At 36.7% G+C, this 16925-nt stretch overlaps 1 long non-coding RNA gene across 1 annotated transcript in view; it reads right to left on the bottom strand.

The window, feature by feature from the left end:
- LOC122661158 overlaps positions 1 to 16712 on the bottom strand; it is a 30750-nt gene extending 14038 nt beyond the window's left edge. Inside the window, exons 1-2 of the long non-coding RNA XR_006332837.1 lie at positions 16700 to 16712; positions 5281 to 5285 (exon numbers count right to left, since the gene is read on the bottom strand). This is a non-coding gene — a long non-coding RNA (uncharacterized LOC122661158). The remainder of the gene's footprint in view (positions 1 to 5280; positions 5286 to 16699) is intronic.
- Positions 16713 to 16925: the final 213 nt, after the last annotated feature.

Here is a 16925-nt window from a genome sequence, read left to right as displayed (position 1 = left end):
GCCCCTACCCCATATATATATATATATATATTTATTTATTTATTTAAGTGATAAAGTACAAGGGGACAGGAATACCCCTGTACCAAGTGCAGCCTTACAAATAGAAGAATAAATTAAAAATAGCTAGACAGACCAAACTACCCCTAGAATCTCAACACTCCCCCTCAAGCTGGAGCATATACATCACCCATGCTCAGCTTGTTACAACAAGTACGAAAACTAGGAGCAAACAAGGACTTAGTAAACATGTTAGCCAACTGATCTTTTGAAGAAACAAAAGGATTCTCAACCTTTGTAAGAAAAAACACGTTGAAACTCCGTTTTAAATACGTTCTCGTTTTTTATCGTTTTAAACAAGTTTTACCTTATGTTTCTGAAACATACGGGAAAAAGGCAAACGGCAAGCATTCCCGTTTAAAACACGTTCCCCTTTTTTTGGCGTTTTTTAAGACCTTGGACTTTTTGAACAATGGCTTACTTAACTGACCATATCTCTCTCTCCCGAACTCTGATCGGCCTGATTATTTCACCAAAGTAAAGATGACTCGAAGGGCTACATTTTTCATGATACCACCTTCAACTCAAGGTCAATGCCCGGACATCGAAATTAGAAGCATGTATTTCAAATAAAAATTCCTCAATTTATATGAGAATATTGCCCTTTTTTTTGGAATATAAACGTTTAAAACTTGTACTGTCCGTTTTCCGTTTTTACCGTTCTTTGTTTTTTGACCGTTTTATTTGACCGTGTATATGCACTTTTTTACCGCTTAAAACACATACCTTAAGACTCCTTTTTTTTCCGTTCCCATTTTGCTAACTATGGTCTCAACAAGCTTCTTTAAAACTGCATCCCGAACAAAGTGACAATCCGCTTCAATATGTTTGGTCCACTCATGATAGACCGGATTGCTGGCAATATATATAACAACTTGGTTGTCACAGTACATCTTCATAGGAGTAGGAATAGGGAAACCCATCTCAAGGAGAAGAGATCGTAGCCACATCAACTCTGCAGTAGTATGAGCCATAGCTCTGTATTCCCCTCAGCCCTAGATCTGGCAATGGTGGTTTGTTTTTACTTTGCCATGTAACTAAATTACCTCCAACAAAAGTGCAGTTCCTATGGTAGAATGACTATCACTGGCTGAACCAGCCCAATCAGCATCAGAGAAAGCAACTAAGTCTATATGCTTATTGGGTCGATAAATAAGCCCTTTACCAGGGGCACCCTTCAAATACCAAAGGATACAAACAGCTGCATCCCAGTGAGCCTTTTGGGGAGATTGCATAAACTGGTTAAGGACACCGACTGCAAGTGAAATGTCCAGCCTGGTGACTGTGAGATATATCAACTTCCCAATCAAGCTCCTATACTGATGCATATTTATAAGAGGCTCACCGTCATCAACCCCAAACTTCTGATGATGATCCATAGGAACATCCACTGGTTTTGATGCAAGGCTGGAGTTGGTGGGATTCGTTCTCCATGGTTATGTGAGAGGCCCAACATATCCTTTCATCTATTCTTCTACCTTCTTTTCCTTCTTCCATTAAAGGTCAGAATCTGTTTTCAGTCTTGTGCATACTGTTTCTTCTTTGGTTTGCTCTCTTGAATACTATTCTGTCCACTAGCTGTTTTCTTAAGTTTGGACAGATTCTTATGCTGTAGTAGACTCCAAAGGGAGTCCTATCGATCCTATCAATGGTTGGTTACACTCAGCCTTCTAGAAGACCTGGGACAGCACCTTATTGGCTTGGTTTTTGATTTTGTCCTGCTACTTTCTATTTTCTATACCCACTTACTAATTTGTTCGTTAGATGCTATTTTCATTCCCTTACTTTCTATTTCTTCACTTCAGTTGCTGTTTTCTACTGTTTCTAACCTTGAGTTCCTAATTTTAGTCACTTTCTATTCTCATAATCTCATGATTTCTCCCAGTCTAACTATCGGATTTACTTCTAATTTTGGCAAGCCATTCCTCACACCTAAAAGGCCTTGTGATCTGATTTGCAACCAGACCTGATCACCTTTGGCGAGGTTGCTGACATTGCTCTTGTGGTGGGTTATTGAGAGACCTGTTGTTCTAGATATTTGTTGGCTATTGGTTCCCAGCTTTGGGTAATTAGATAGCCATTATCCTAATCCTTAATTTTTTCTATTCCTTCCTCATCCTTTTATTAACTACCAAAATACCCTATTCTATTCCTTCCTCAATGTATTTACAGAATTGCCCTTAACATCTTTAAAATTGAGTTATTTGTTCTCTGTGGGTTCATTGAGATCCAAATTTAAGGGTTTTGGAACCCGGGATCACATCATCAATGCTGTTTGGGTGTTATTTCTGTATTACATCTTGGTTGCTAGGCATCTGCACTCATATCTGCCATTTAATCATATCAAACTCTCAGTTTATCTTTCATTTACTTGTGATGATGACTTATATGTTTCTTTTATTCAAATATTTGGTAAGTAATTATTGATATTTAGAAAGATAGAAGTACAATGTAGTAATACAAAACCAACAACAGAGATGGCATAACCTCTAGCATCTGTGCAGAACTTTCTGTGTTTATGCAGTTTATCTTTAGGTTTTATACCGGTAATGACATCTGTACACTTTGGAAATTTTGTTTGCACAAAAAGTTTTCAGATGTGGTTCTTTAACTTCGTTCCATCTTTTTTGTCATTTTGTTTTATTTCAGGCTATTTTGTGGTAGTTCCAGATTCTACACCAGAAAAACTTGTGTTCAACCGAACAGTCACTTTACGTGATTCATAATCTAAGGGTGGGAATAGTTAAAATCCATAAATAGGAACTGGGGAACTATTGGCAGAGAATTAATACATCAACTCTTTGTGCTTGGTGGTTCTATGGTCATATATCCTTCTAATAAAGTTTCAATGGTAGCCGACCAATCAGCGAAAACTGGTGTATTGGCATATTTTGTCCTCCTTTGTTCTTTGATTTACACATTTACCTGTATATTCTCAATCATATTCATATTGTAAATTATTTTACTAGTTTTGGATTTGTGAAACTATTGAAGCTCATCAAGCATGGATCGATTACGTTTATCAATTGTTGAAACAATTCCTTTATTACATCTTTTAGGTTTGCAAGTTACCACACTTGGCAGTGTTTCGGTAAATTTCTGGTTCAATGGAACTGTCAATGCATTGGCTGATACAGCACCTGTGATATAATTGATGCCGCAATTTTATTACATCAACATAAGGTTGATGCTGCAATTTTATGGTGTGAAATTTCTCCTCTTAAAGGTCTCTTCAGATTTGGAATGATGAAGCTGTGCAAGTGAATAAGTATCTATGTGAAGAGAATATTGTATAAGCTTAATAATGTCATACAAAATGAGAAATAGCTCCCATGGCCATCCTTGGTATCTTGCATATGCCAATCTACCATTTGCACATTATCAGTTGAGACTTTATTTTTTCAAATCCATGTTCCTTTGCACTCTGCAATCCTTGCAATAGTCTTCTAGCTTCCGACTCCTGAGATGATTTTGAAAATAAAAAACCCCTTGTAGCACACCGAAACTGATGATTAAAAGGAATAATCGAAGCCCAGCCAGCATCCCCCCAATGATGGATCAAAGCTTCCAACACAAAAATATATTGCTTCTAGTGATAAATCAAAATCTTATCTCAAAGATATAGAACTTGAATGAAGGATACCTGCTTCATTGGTCCATTTCAAATTACTTGCATCAGACCAATATGATTAGAAAATTCACATGAAAGAAAAAAGATACCACTCAAACTTTGGTTATTTATTACAAAATATACAGAGATCATTAATATTATGAGACACTAATTTCAATTTAGTACTTAGATCTCCACCCCAAACTTTGAAAATAACATTTTAAATTTGGGATGTATATGTAATTTCCAAACAGTCTTCCACACTTTCTTGTGGTTAACACCAACCCCAGTCCCCAACTATGAAGACAACAATTCTAGTGAGATTGGGATACAAAGACAATCCATTTGCTCAAAGATTCAAATCCAAAAATGAAATATTTGTGGTGGGAGTATATGATATTCTCTAAATTGTGGATGAGATAAGTAGTGATAAGATTTCTATCTCAAATTTATTGTTGTATTTAAATCATATGGTTAGAAATAGAAACTAATCTCAAATTTTTATTTCTCTATAGTGGAAGTGACAATAGCATCAACTGTTACATCATTAATGTTTGTAATATAGAGAACCAAGCATGGAATCATAACATTTAACTTTAATCTATTAGTTGCAGCACAGGCAAGAATATTCCTAGAACCCCAAGAGAGGAAGTGAGGTAACATGGATTGAAAAGAGAGAATTCCATTGCTGTCCTAGGTTGCACCGCCCTTGTTAGTTACTCTTTTAAGTTGGGCCTCAAGGCCTTAATATATAACACTATAACCCAAAAAAGAACAAAAGATACAACCAAAGAAGAAAGCAAGATAATGTTTCTGTTTGATACCCAAAAAGGGTTAGTATGGTTAGAAGGCTCAAACCCCAAAAGAAACAGTTTCTCATGAAAGGGTGAGAAATAAATGAATCAAAACCCTTGGAGATGGAGATCTCCTAAGAATTGCTCACCGTTTGGCATAAAGAACACCATCTTGGGACCACCAAAAAGAAGAGAATCACCAATTTTGATTCAAAGAATAAGATGGTAGGATTCTGTAAATGGAATACATTCCCACTTTTCAACATTCATGGAGGTTCAGCTAAAGTTATCAAAACTTAGTGATTCAATTAATTAGGAAATGTGAAATGAGCCAAAGGTAGGTCAGGTCTCTATTAAAACCTTCCTTTTTGGTTCCATCCCTAATCCCAACGGAGAAAGGAGACAAATTCATAACTGGGACATCCACAGAGAATAGTAGGTTGAAGGGTCTAAAGAACAACCAGTATTTCTCCAAACAAGAAAATCTCTCTCCATCACATATTTTACTTGTTATTTTGGGTGAAAAGATATAGATTTAGTTTGATTTCTTCATCAAAATGGTAGTATCCAATTGGTGTCCATGAATGTTATATAGAAATACAGTCACATGCAGGATTTTTATCACCTCCAATTCGCTGCCCCCTCCAATTCCCTCCAATCCCTCACATAGGAGCAGAAATGACCATTCTACCCCACCTTGGGCAGTGTGTTCGGGCAGTGGGTAAGGTGGTCATTCTGCTCCTATGTGAGGGATTGGAGCGGGCAGGAATTGGAGGTGATAACGATTCGTCATATGCATGCACATGTCCACTGTAATACATTTTCTATCCTAGTTTTTTTTTTTTTCACTAAAATGGCTAGGGCAGATCCATGCTTGTCATCTGTTCATAACCCAATTCAAGACTAAAGTTTGGTTCATTAAAATGTTAGATTTCAGTCACTTCACCCACAGTGCTTTTGCAGGATTCAATCAGTTGGTGAAACCTAAAAACAGTTTATTTCAAAGTAGGGAAGATGGATAGGAGATATATATATAGATGCTTTCTAATGTAAAAGTCTAGTCAGCCAACAAGGCTTAGCATCTTTTATTCTTAGTATTGCGCAGGCTCCAACATGATCCAAATAAGGATGACTACGCATAGATCTGGGTGGGCCGGGCCGGGCCATGAGTTTCCAAACTTCCTCAAAGTGTTGGGATTCAGGTAGAACTTATCTTTAAAAGCTAGCCGAGTCCCAACAAATTGTATCAAAATTGGGGAGTGAGTGCGTGACAACTCCGTATGCCTCCGAGGATGGAAAAATCCTTTAGGAAAGATCTCAGTTCCCACAAGTGCTCCCATATGAAGAGAGAGATTGTTGGAGTTCAATGCAAAAGCAATTATCTTGGACGCATGGGAGAAGCCTATTGTAAAGACTTAAGGATTTGGGCATTAGTACTTTGTATGCCCACGTGATAGTGTTGTCCCTCTCCTCCCTCTCCTTTCTTATATCCACATGGTTGAAATCGCCACACCACCCTTCCATGCGGCAAAACTTACAGTACATTAGTGTTGCCTGGTCGCGTGTAGCTTACACCTAGACACATCACCCTTGAAATGACTGTCCCGTCCTCTTTTGCATGTACCTAGTCACAACCCCTTTGAAATGACCACCCCGCCCTCTTACAAAATGAAAAATCCTCTTGATCAATACTCTTCTACGTGCTCCCATTGACATCCAAACATCCTTCTTCCCAATCTTAATTACCTTTTGTAAGAGGATACCCAATGCATGAGGTTCCCACACTATGGGGTCTCGCAAGGGTCATAATGTACGCAGCCTTACTTGGAAAGTAGAGGCTGTTTCCAGATTCGAAACCATAATCACTTGATCACAATGGAACAACCTTACCGTTACATCAAGGCCCACTTTCCTTTAATTACCTTTTGTGTTGAGAAAATCAAATTTTAGATTGTTCACCCTAATAAGCATTTTAATATGCATTTATTACTGAACTAGATCCTCTAATCCTAGCCACAATGAATAGACCAACAAATTGGATCATAGCACTTGTCAGATAATAAAGATCATGTTGGACTCGAAAATGCAAACCAAGTTCCTCCAAACCCATCTATTTCTATATCAGGGTTTAGGTACTCATTATTAGGGACAGTCTTGTGACCAATTAACAATTAATAATTAAATACTCTATTAAAGTCACATGATTGCTAAAATTAATAAACAAATATTGTAATACATTAGAGAAGACCTTGAGATTGTAAGAATCGTTCTTAGGAAATGGGAACACCATCATCTATAAACGGCATAAACCTAATTTCCACAAAACAAGTTCTTTGGGTTTCCAACAAAACATATTTGCTTTAGTTGTAACATGTTCTTGAAGGGTGTGCATGAAATGATCTAACAAGTTTATTCTTGATCACACTTTTTTGTTGCATATTAACATAACCATATACAAATTGTATTCATAGATTCTTATGTCAAAAAAATAAAAATAAAACTTTCCTCCTATTCAAAAATCAATGCCATTGACATATTCTCTACTTTCTTCCCCCCCCCCCCCCAAAAAAAAAAAAAAAAAAAAAAAAAAATTTTTTCTTCAATACCGGTAGGAAGTTGACTGCAATTAGAACCGGCTGATCAAATACCCATATTATGTTGGTGGCGGGCAATTTTCTTAAGAGAGACTACGAGGGAGGGGGGCAGAAGTTTGCAGGCTGAGAATGAGATAAAAAAAAGGGGTAGACGAAGGCGAAGAGGGTGCGACAATAACAAAAATGGACCAGAACCTGCCAGATGTTGCAGCGCGACCACAAAAAAAAAAAAAAAAAAAAAAAAGAAAAAGAAAAAGAAAAAGAAACAGAAAAAGAGAGCATTAAACAGCTCCTAAGTGTCAGATGTTGGTTTTACTAAGTGACCAGTGGAGGGCCTCTCAAAGTGTCATCTCTGCTGTTTGACTTATTCGCATAAGTCAAGGGATCACTAACTTAGGAAGAGAAGAGATACCACTTGACATGAATTAACCCTTAAAGCCCAACACAGACCCAACAAAATCTGCTCAAGCTTATGATCCCATAATAAAGAATGAATAAAAAATGGAGCCAAACCCAAGTCGTGATCTTTTAGCAACAACCTTACCTTGAGCTAAAAATTTAATTTAGGACTAGTGGGTAGCTGAGCAAATTAATTGGATTAAAAGGGTATCCCTTAAAAGTAAGTAATTGGTGTAGCAACTTGTCTCTTTGACAACAAAACTAGGTGTCTGGAATGATAGAGACCATCATTGAGCCATTCCCATCAATTCTATTATGTGAATGCATTTTTTGCATTTAAGAGTGAAAGGATCGTGGGCTCATCAGACAAGCTGTGTGTAGTCCTAAAGGCCCATCATGGAACCAACACAGGTTTATTTGATGTAGCCTCCTATGAAAAAGAGTTGTTCAGTCTCAAGTCTCAACACAAAAAAGTATATAAACAACAAATGGGACCAGTTTTCCTTCAGCCTTCTCCTTTGACCGAGGTCTTCGGAAGGAATTGGGGAATAGTACAAGGATATTATCGACTTTGTATTATAGGAGACATATCCTATATTATAGGGGTTAGACATTTATCGCCACTGATGTTTGTATTTTTCTTGCACTTACGGTGCAAGAAAACTTTCTCAATGTTAGGGAATTCTGGGAAAAAGGACTCTGTCTGGGAGCATAACTCCTGCACCTAGGCACATGATGGGGCAACATAAACCCACTCTTGTTGGTCCTCCTGTAAAGTACTCTCTCATGTCTTTGTTTTGTGGGATTTTCATGATTCTACAACAGATGATACATTAATTTATATGATTGATGAAATGATATGTCATTGATACATTGATGTGTTTTATGATAATTTTATGGGATGTAATAGGGTATTAAGTATATATTCAACAATTATAATGTCTTTATTTAAGTTGTGAGGCTTCCTTATGAAAAAAAAATTAATAATTTATATGCTATTATTATTGTGTTTATTACGTGATGTACATGCCTATTACATAGTGAATATATGTCCATATTTTTGCTCTAGGATTTTTAAAAAAGAATCATATTAAACACATAAAAAATTATTGCCATACATATATTTTTAAAAAGTATTATTGACGTCTAATCCATTTAGTATTTGTACATCTTCTACCCAACCGTCTTGCCTGGAAGGCAAATGCAAATAAGTTACTTAATTTCTGTTTCAAGAAACAGTAGAAATGGAAAACGTTTATCAAACACTTTTCAGGGTGTTTTTTTTTTGTTTTTCATTTCTTAGAACAGAAAAACGGAAAAAGCGTTTCTTAAAGTGTTACCAAACGGACACTTAGTTTGAAATAGACCTTCTTAATAGTAGCAGTAGTTGTAGTTTGTGTAAGTGGGCCTATTATTGCTGGTCCCCTTGTGTGGGTCTTTGTTTGGCCCCTCGATGGATCTTGTATATAGTGGACTTTTTACCTGGCACCAACAAAATTGAGCCAATTGGCCAATGGTAGGCCTAGCATTCAAATTTCTATTCTATACCCCAAAAAAAAAAAAAAAAAAAAAAAAAAAAAAAAAAAAAAAAAATCAAATCTAAATCTAGAGGAGGGAAATGGTAGACAGGCCCGTTAAAATGTGTATATGCAAGCCCATTTGGCCCATCTAATTTTTTGTGTTGTTGGGTCGCACTAATATTTGGACTTAAAAAAAAATGGGGAGACTTTAGACTATTCCTTTTTTCTATAGGGTACCTCTAGACTATCGCAAATAAAAATAAATAAATAAATAATTCATATAGACTCTCGTCTAGTATAAAAAATTAATTCAAAGGAGCTTGATTTTTTTTTTTTTTTTGGTAATAAAAGGAGCTTGGTCAAGAATTCAATGGCTGCGGTGCGATCTTTGCCGTTATTACCTATGCTGCTTAATGCTAACAAAGAGCTGGAGCATCTTCATGTGATTTCCATTATGGATGGTCATGTTGGGGGACTTATTGTCTTTCCTAACTCATTATGTATCCACTAGGAAGACCCACATTTTTGTTAAAGACTAAACTCTTCTTTTTTTTTAGCTTAATATATATATATTTCTTTTCCCATAAAAAAAAAAAAGACCAGACTGTACTCTTCTCTAGTCATGAAACTAAATCTTGGTTGAGATTGATCAAAATTTCTGAGTTGTCTCGGTTTTAGGCCTGACCAAAATGAAATCAGAGTTGAAACCCAAGTTTTGACTTGAAAGTGTTGAAACCTCGAAACGAGATCTGACACATCTCAATTTTCGGCTTGCCTGAAACCGACTTCGAGACCGAGATTTGAAAACTTGGCCTCAGTCACTAGTCACTTGTGACTTGTTTTTTTCATGAGCCGACTGGAATGTTTAGAATTCAATCAATTTCTCCCACATTTCTTATCCTTTGACCATAATTATGGTATGGGAAAGAGAACACTACCTGGTCGTGTGGCCCCTACGCCAATGCGGGAACCAATGGGAGCATGTGTGCAAGCATCATAGGAGATGGGATTTCTGCCTTTCCATGGGGATGGGTCAGCCATTTTGCGCCCCCTACGTCTAGGCGCAAGGACCATGCGACTAGGTGCCATTCTTTTCCCATTATAGTATATAACCTAGCCATGTATCGAAGTTGTCTTCCTCAATGGACCAAAAGACCCAACATTTCACTTCTTTCACACTCTCTCTCACTGTCACTACACTCCCTCTCTCTTTCTCATGGTTTTAGTGCACGGTATCGGAACAGGTATCAGTGACCCACAAAATCGATACGATATCGACCTGAATCGGACAAAAATACCCCTAAATTTCCTTAAAAAACGAGTTTTCTGACCATTTAACCCCTTGTTCGTACCTTGCTACCGGTACAATATCGGTATCGACGACTAACAAAACCGATACGTATTGCTCAATATGGACGATACGATACCGATACTTAGAACCATGCTCTTTCTTCCTTCATCCCCAAAAATACCTTAATATTAGCCTTTGAAATCTCATCCACTCCCAATGTTAGTAACAGCCGATAAGATTCATATTCCTCTCTCTCTCTCTCTCATGTAAGGTTGTAAATCGATTTGGTTTTGATTTATAGGTTCAATTTACAATAAATTAACATTAACCGGAACTGAACCGAATGTAGGATTCTAATGACAGGCTCATGTCTACTAAGTTAGAAATTATTTCAAAAAACCTTTTTTTCAGCAAGTAGAATGTCTGATCACTTCCTTCCCTTTTATTGCACTCACCAGCAAGAAAGGGAGAAAACTCCAAAAATGATAGGGGGAAATCTATTTAGACCATAGTTAGTTAAAATGGGAATAATAAAAAAAACTTTGTTCGATAGATAGGTCATGTTTAAAATGTCGCAGATTTGAGACCGGATAAAAAATGGAAATGAACGGTACAGGTTATAAACGTGACCAAATAATGACAATATACATACATAAATTATGAGACAAATTCATGCTTTTAAATTTTTTTTTTTTGGGGTAATAAAATGATTTATTGAGAATGAACTCGTGAGCAACCTAAAGCATCCTGAACACAAAGCTCATGGAGCCAAGGAGTGGAATTTGGCCATTCTGTCTTACACGAGATTGACAGGACCTTCTTGGCCAAGTTATTAGCAATACCATTGCTAGTCCTGGAAATACAAGAGAAAGAACAAATTAACACGAAAAGATGCTGCTATCCAAACAATGTCATGGATAATGGAAGCAATATGAAGACGAGTATAATCCCTGCTCGCCCTGTTGAGAGATGCTATAACCTCTGAATTATCAGATTCCACCTGAATTTGGTCCAACCCCAAAGATTGAGCATAAAATAAGCCCGCCTGTATTGCCAAAGCTTCACCCACCACGACAGATGTGAAAAATATCTTTTCTGAAACAGCCGCAAGTTGTGCTCCAAAACTATCTCTAAGAATGAAACCAACACCCCCAGTAGAGCCATCAAATTGCATAGAGACATCACAATTCAACTTTATAAAACCTGCATTTGGAGTTTCCCACCTTGATTGGCGTGAAGATGGATTACAAGAGGTAGCAAGTCCTTCAATCCTTCCCTCCCTCACCGCCAACTGAAATTCATCAAAATTCGCTTGACTATACTGTATCACTTCCTCTGGAGTCCAAGTTTTCCCATTGAATACCTTGTCATTACGTGCTTTCCATAACCCCCAACATATAAAAGATGCCAACGAAAAAGCCTCCCTTGCCCGTACTTTGTTTGCTGCAAAAATACTATCCCAGTCTTTAATCCAAAGATAAGTTTTTGGATCAGAGACATTAGGAATGGAGTAGGTTAGAGAACTGCCGAACCAAACTGCTCTTGCAAACGGGCATCCAAAGAGGATATGATCGGCGGATTCCATTTGTTCATTGCACTGCAAATAAGATGTATCCAGATTTATACACCTTTAGAACAAAGCTTCATTAGATGCCACTCCTTGTGCACAAACTCGCCATAAAAAACTACGTATCTTTGGTAACGTCTGGCACAACCAAATTCTTTTTCACACCATATCAGGAACAAGGCTGTACATTGGGCATCTAGAGGAAGATGGCCTTCTTGAGGATTGATCATAGTTAATATTTGATAATAAGTGATAAGCTGATTTTACGGAGAACTGACCAGTCCTAGAAACGCCCCATACCTGCTTTATCTTCCAATTGGTACAGGCCTAGATTAATTTGCATAATATGGCGTGCACATCAGAAGGATGAAAAATCATCTCCAACAGATCCATTCTCCATCTTCTATTCTCATGATCAATTGACCCTAAATTTTATAATATTAAAATATAAAAATTAAGGTTTTTATAAAAATTGTTTTTCACTTACACCCTAAACCCAAACACAGTCCCCCCCCCCCCCCAAAATGACCGTCTAATCCCCTTACAAAATGAAAAATCCCCTTGATCGATTCCCTTGCGCGCGCCAAGTGGCCGGGCGGCATTCTTCTCCCGATCTTTAATTAACTTTTGTGTCAAGAGAAAATCAAAATATAGATCTTTTTCCCTATTATGAATTCTATAGGTCATGTTGGACTCGAAAATACCAACCAAATTCCTCCAAACCCATATTTTTCTATATCAGATTTTGGTGTTAAATAGGAACACCATGATCACCTCAGCTATAAACGGCATAAACTTAACTTCCACAAAACATGCTCATTGGGTTTCCAACAAATTGTTTATAACAATTGATAACATGTTCTTGAAGGGTGTGTGCATGAATTGGTCGATCTAAGAAGTTTGCTCTTATTCACATTTTAAGTCAAAAAAATTATAATAATTAGTAAGAGGCTGTGCTGTAAAACTTTTCTTAATAGTCTTAGCCCAACTCAAACCCAACAGAATTGGATTAAGTTTATGAGCCTATAATGGCAATGAAGCCCTTTTAGCAGCAACCTTAGCTTGATCTTAGAATCTATCAATCAATAGCTCATGAAGCATAGGATGCATGGTAAGTTAAAATTTAGAGCCAAAAGTTTTATGACTAATGGGTAGCTGAGCAAAATAATTGGACTAAAAAGTGGTATCCCATAAAAGTTAGTACTTTGGTGGAACAACTTGTCTCCTTGTCTCCTTACATACAACTAGGTGTCTGGAATAATAGAGACCTTCACTGAGCCATTCCCATCAATTTTATTATGTGAATGAAGCTTTTTATGCATTTAAGAGTGAAAGAATAGTGTGCTCATTAGGCGAGCTGTAAGTAGTCCTAAAGGCCTTCAAGGATCCAACATAGGTCCATTATTTGATGTAAGCTCCTTTGATGTAGACCCACAAAAAGGGGGGGGGGGGGGGGACGGTTTCCCTTCAGCTCTCTCCCTTGACGTGTTGGGACTGGGTACTTCTTCTATTCTATAATGGTCCACATAATTGTAATTGGGTCTGTATTTGTAATGGATCGGGTTTTAGGTTCATTATATGTACGAGAGTAAAATTATAATTTTGCAGGGATTAGGATTTTTGGGTTTCTTATATTTTGTCTCTATGTGAAAAAACCTACCCGCAAGCAAAGGAGAGATAACTTTGTGAGGTGGAGAGTGGTGGAGAGAGTTATTCAAGAAATAGTGAAAAAATCTCTGGTTCTCTCAGATGGATGTAAACAATTAATCTTGTCGAACCACGGTAAATACCTTTCGTTGTGTGTGATTGTTTGCTTTGATTTTTCCTTGTGGTTGCACATTTGTTTCCAACAGGACCAAAACCATCAAATGGATGGTCTTAAGAAGGTATTGGGGAACAACAATAGAGGTATTATCGACTCAATACTATAGGTGAAAGACATTCATAGTCATTGATATGGGTGTACTTTTCCCACACCCACGGTGGCGGAGGAAAACTCTCTCCAAATAAAATTGTTTGTTAGTCACTATAGGTTCTTATAAAAATGGTAACATGTTGAAAAGTGAAAAATTAAATTGTGACAAATAATCCATAACTGGATAAATTTTTTCTTTTTGACAATAGGTAACATTTCTCTTCATGCAACAAATTTAGATAATGAGGTACCCAAACTTACTATGGTAGAGAGAAGAAACTTTGTTTTAGCCAACCATCTTGCTCGCGAGGTGAATGCAAATAAATTGGACTGAGTTCGTATTAGACCTTCTTTTATTTGGTTCGTAGTTATATAAGTATGTGATGTTTGTTTTAAAAAAAATAAAAAAAAATAAAAATTATTAACGGATTAGCTCTTCGTTCCTCGGTCAAGATTATCACGACATTAGGGCTTTCCAACAAATTTTCTACTCCGAATTATGTCGTTGTTTAATCTCATTATGATGTCTATGAATCAAATATAAATCAACTATATATGAAGTTCTCCAATTAAATGGAGATATTACCTTTCATATCATCATCTTTTGATGTTGAAGAGAATTTAAGCAACATTTTTCTTCTTATAATTGCAACATTGTCAACAATTAGGGCCGGTGTTAGTGGCTCTAAAAGTGGCTGTTAACAAGCATCAGACAAAAAGAAGTAAAACTCAGAAGTATTAGGATAGGGCTTGGACCTAATATCAACTTGTTTCCTTGTTCTTTTGTCAAAAAGAAAGAAATTCGTCATTTTACTTGCTTAAGAACTAATGTCCCTTTCGTAAATTTTAATATGAATGATGATAAAGACCCATATTACATCTTGAACTAGTTTTGTTGGGACTCGGGTAAAACTTATTTTTAAATGCTAACCATTAATGAGAAGGTGTCGAATTCTTTCGACTCTAAGCCTTCGCATCAGACTACTCACATCCGATATGAAATTTTTGTTTTCGCATGGAATCCAAACACCCTAATATTTCTTCAACCAAAGAAAGAGTATATTAGGGTAAATTACACGTCACCCCCTGATTTTCAAATGAAACTCAGATCACCCCCTGGTTTTTGAAAAAACTCAAATCACCCTCTATAGTAAAGGTGTTAGTTTACTGATAGTTATTGGTGTGAAAGGACTATTTTACCTTTGTACTAAAACATTAGAATTAAATTTACAATACTACCCTTCTTTCATCTTCAACATTGGTCAAGGGTAGTTTAGGATTAAATTTATTTAATTGGCTGACATCATCACTTAACAGTATAAAACTAACGGTAGGGACTAATTTATCATATTGGGATCTAAACTTGTCGTTTGATTTGAGTTTTTTTAAAAAACCAGGGGGTGATCTGAGTTGTATTTGAAAACAAGGGGATGGTGTGTAATTTACCCTAAATATTTCTTCAAAAAGCATAATTAACCTTCTCCAGCTCCTGAAATTTGGGTATTCCATTCACAAAAGCTTAAAATTAAGGGCGAAATTAAAGAAGTTTGAATATTTTAGGTCAAGAACTAATGTAAATGGGATTGTTAAAAGTTTTTCAAATCTGGGGGCGTTAAGAGGATTGTTTGATTTTTAAAGACTACTACTCCTCTTAATTTATAAGGGTGCATCAGTTAATGGACTTTGATTTCCCAACGCACATGTAGTTTTTCATGCTAGTGGACCCTTTTGCGACTCTGCCAACCCTGTGATGTAAGTCATGACTCATGAGTAGATAGAAATCCACCAATTATAGAAAAAACATCCATAAATCACTTCTGCAACAAAGTCATATCAAAATCTAATTTATATATGGGAGAAAGAATGCCACCTGGTCACGCCCGGCATGTAGCTTCTATTTCCTGACATAAAGGCACATAAAATGACCGTCATATTCAGTCATTTTTAGGGTTTTAGGGGGTGTGAAGATCATTTTGCGCATCCTCAGACGCAGGAGGTGGCGTTCTTTCTCCCATATATTTATTTCACAGTTTTGAAATTTCAAATCTCTATCAAATTCTCATTTCAGACCTTTCATGGTAACCCCACCTTCATCCAATAGTTGTAGTGACGATTGTATATTTACATGTTTGTGCATAAAACATTAAAATTGGGTCCTATTTTGGTAAAAGGTTTCGCGCATAGTACATTGTTGCGCACAATACCTTGGATGTAAACAAGAGTACCTCTCGAAATGACAAAACACGCCCTATTGTACGGGTTGTTGATGGGATTCGTGTGACCATGCATGAATCCCTTCCCCCAAAAAATTTTATATGAATTCCAATAAAGCAGTGGATGGGTCTCAGTACGACAGTAAGATTACTCCATTGATAGTGAAACATATATCATCTCACTGTGGACATAGGTAATCTCTTGCCAAACCACTTAAATCCTTGTGTACACTGTGTAATTATTTGTTTGTGATTTTCATTCCTTTCTGCATCATTATAGATTTTGTTTTCTACAAAAACTGTGTAAGTATGACTTTCCCCAGACCCCGCAATGACCAGAGCCTCATGCATCGGACACGCTCTTTTTGTTAATGAATTCCACTAGAGTGTTTGAGATCAGTTGAGATAAGTTCCAATTAAATGTCTCACTGCATTGAGGTCACCATCTTAAAGTTTTTGTCAATGGATGGATGGATGGATAGACAAAGAGATTCTAAGCTTTTAAACACTAAACAGCAACTAGCTAGGATTGGTAGAAGGCCCCCAAAGTGATTTCTCCTGCTCCAAAATTCCTGGATAAGAATTCCAGTACGTAATGTTTTGAGATTTGATGGGACATTTTGCAATTAAATGCGCCAATATTGCATTAAGGTTACCATCTTAAAGTCATTGTAAAGGGATGAACTTTGACAAAGAAAAAGCATTGAAAATTGTTGAAATTAATAGATTGGATTTGGACTTTCTCAAGAAAGGAGGAAAGAAGAAGACAATCTGTCTTACTTTAATTTTTCACAAAAGTATCGACTTTCAGATCAAAACATTACTTTTAACTACCATTATAGGAATATCCGTTGAAACTTGCAAAATGAGTAGAGGGTGATAGTGATGGCATGTTCACAAAATTTTGATGCTAATTAAGCTAACCATATAACAAAAAACACAAGTTTCATGGAGGCAAGCTTCTT

This window comes from Telopea speciosissima, chromosome 5 (assembly GCF_018873765.1).
Source record: "Telopea speciosissima isolate NSW1024214 ecotype Mountain lineage chromosome 5, Tspe_v1, whole genome shotgun sequence".
Taxonomy (NCBI): domain Eukaryota; kingdom Viridiplantae; phylum Streptophyta; class Magnoliopsida; order Proteales; family Proteaceae; genus Telopea; species Telopea speciosissima.
Note: the sequence above shows the minus strand (reverse complement) of the source record. Positions and strands in the feature narration are given on the sequence as shown.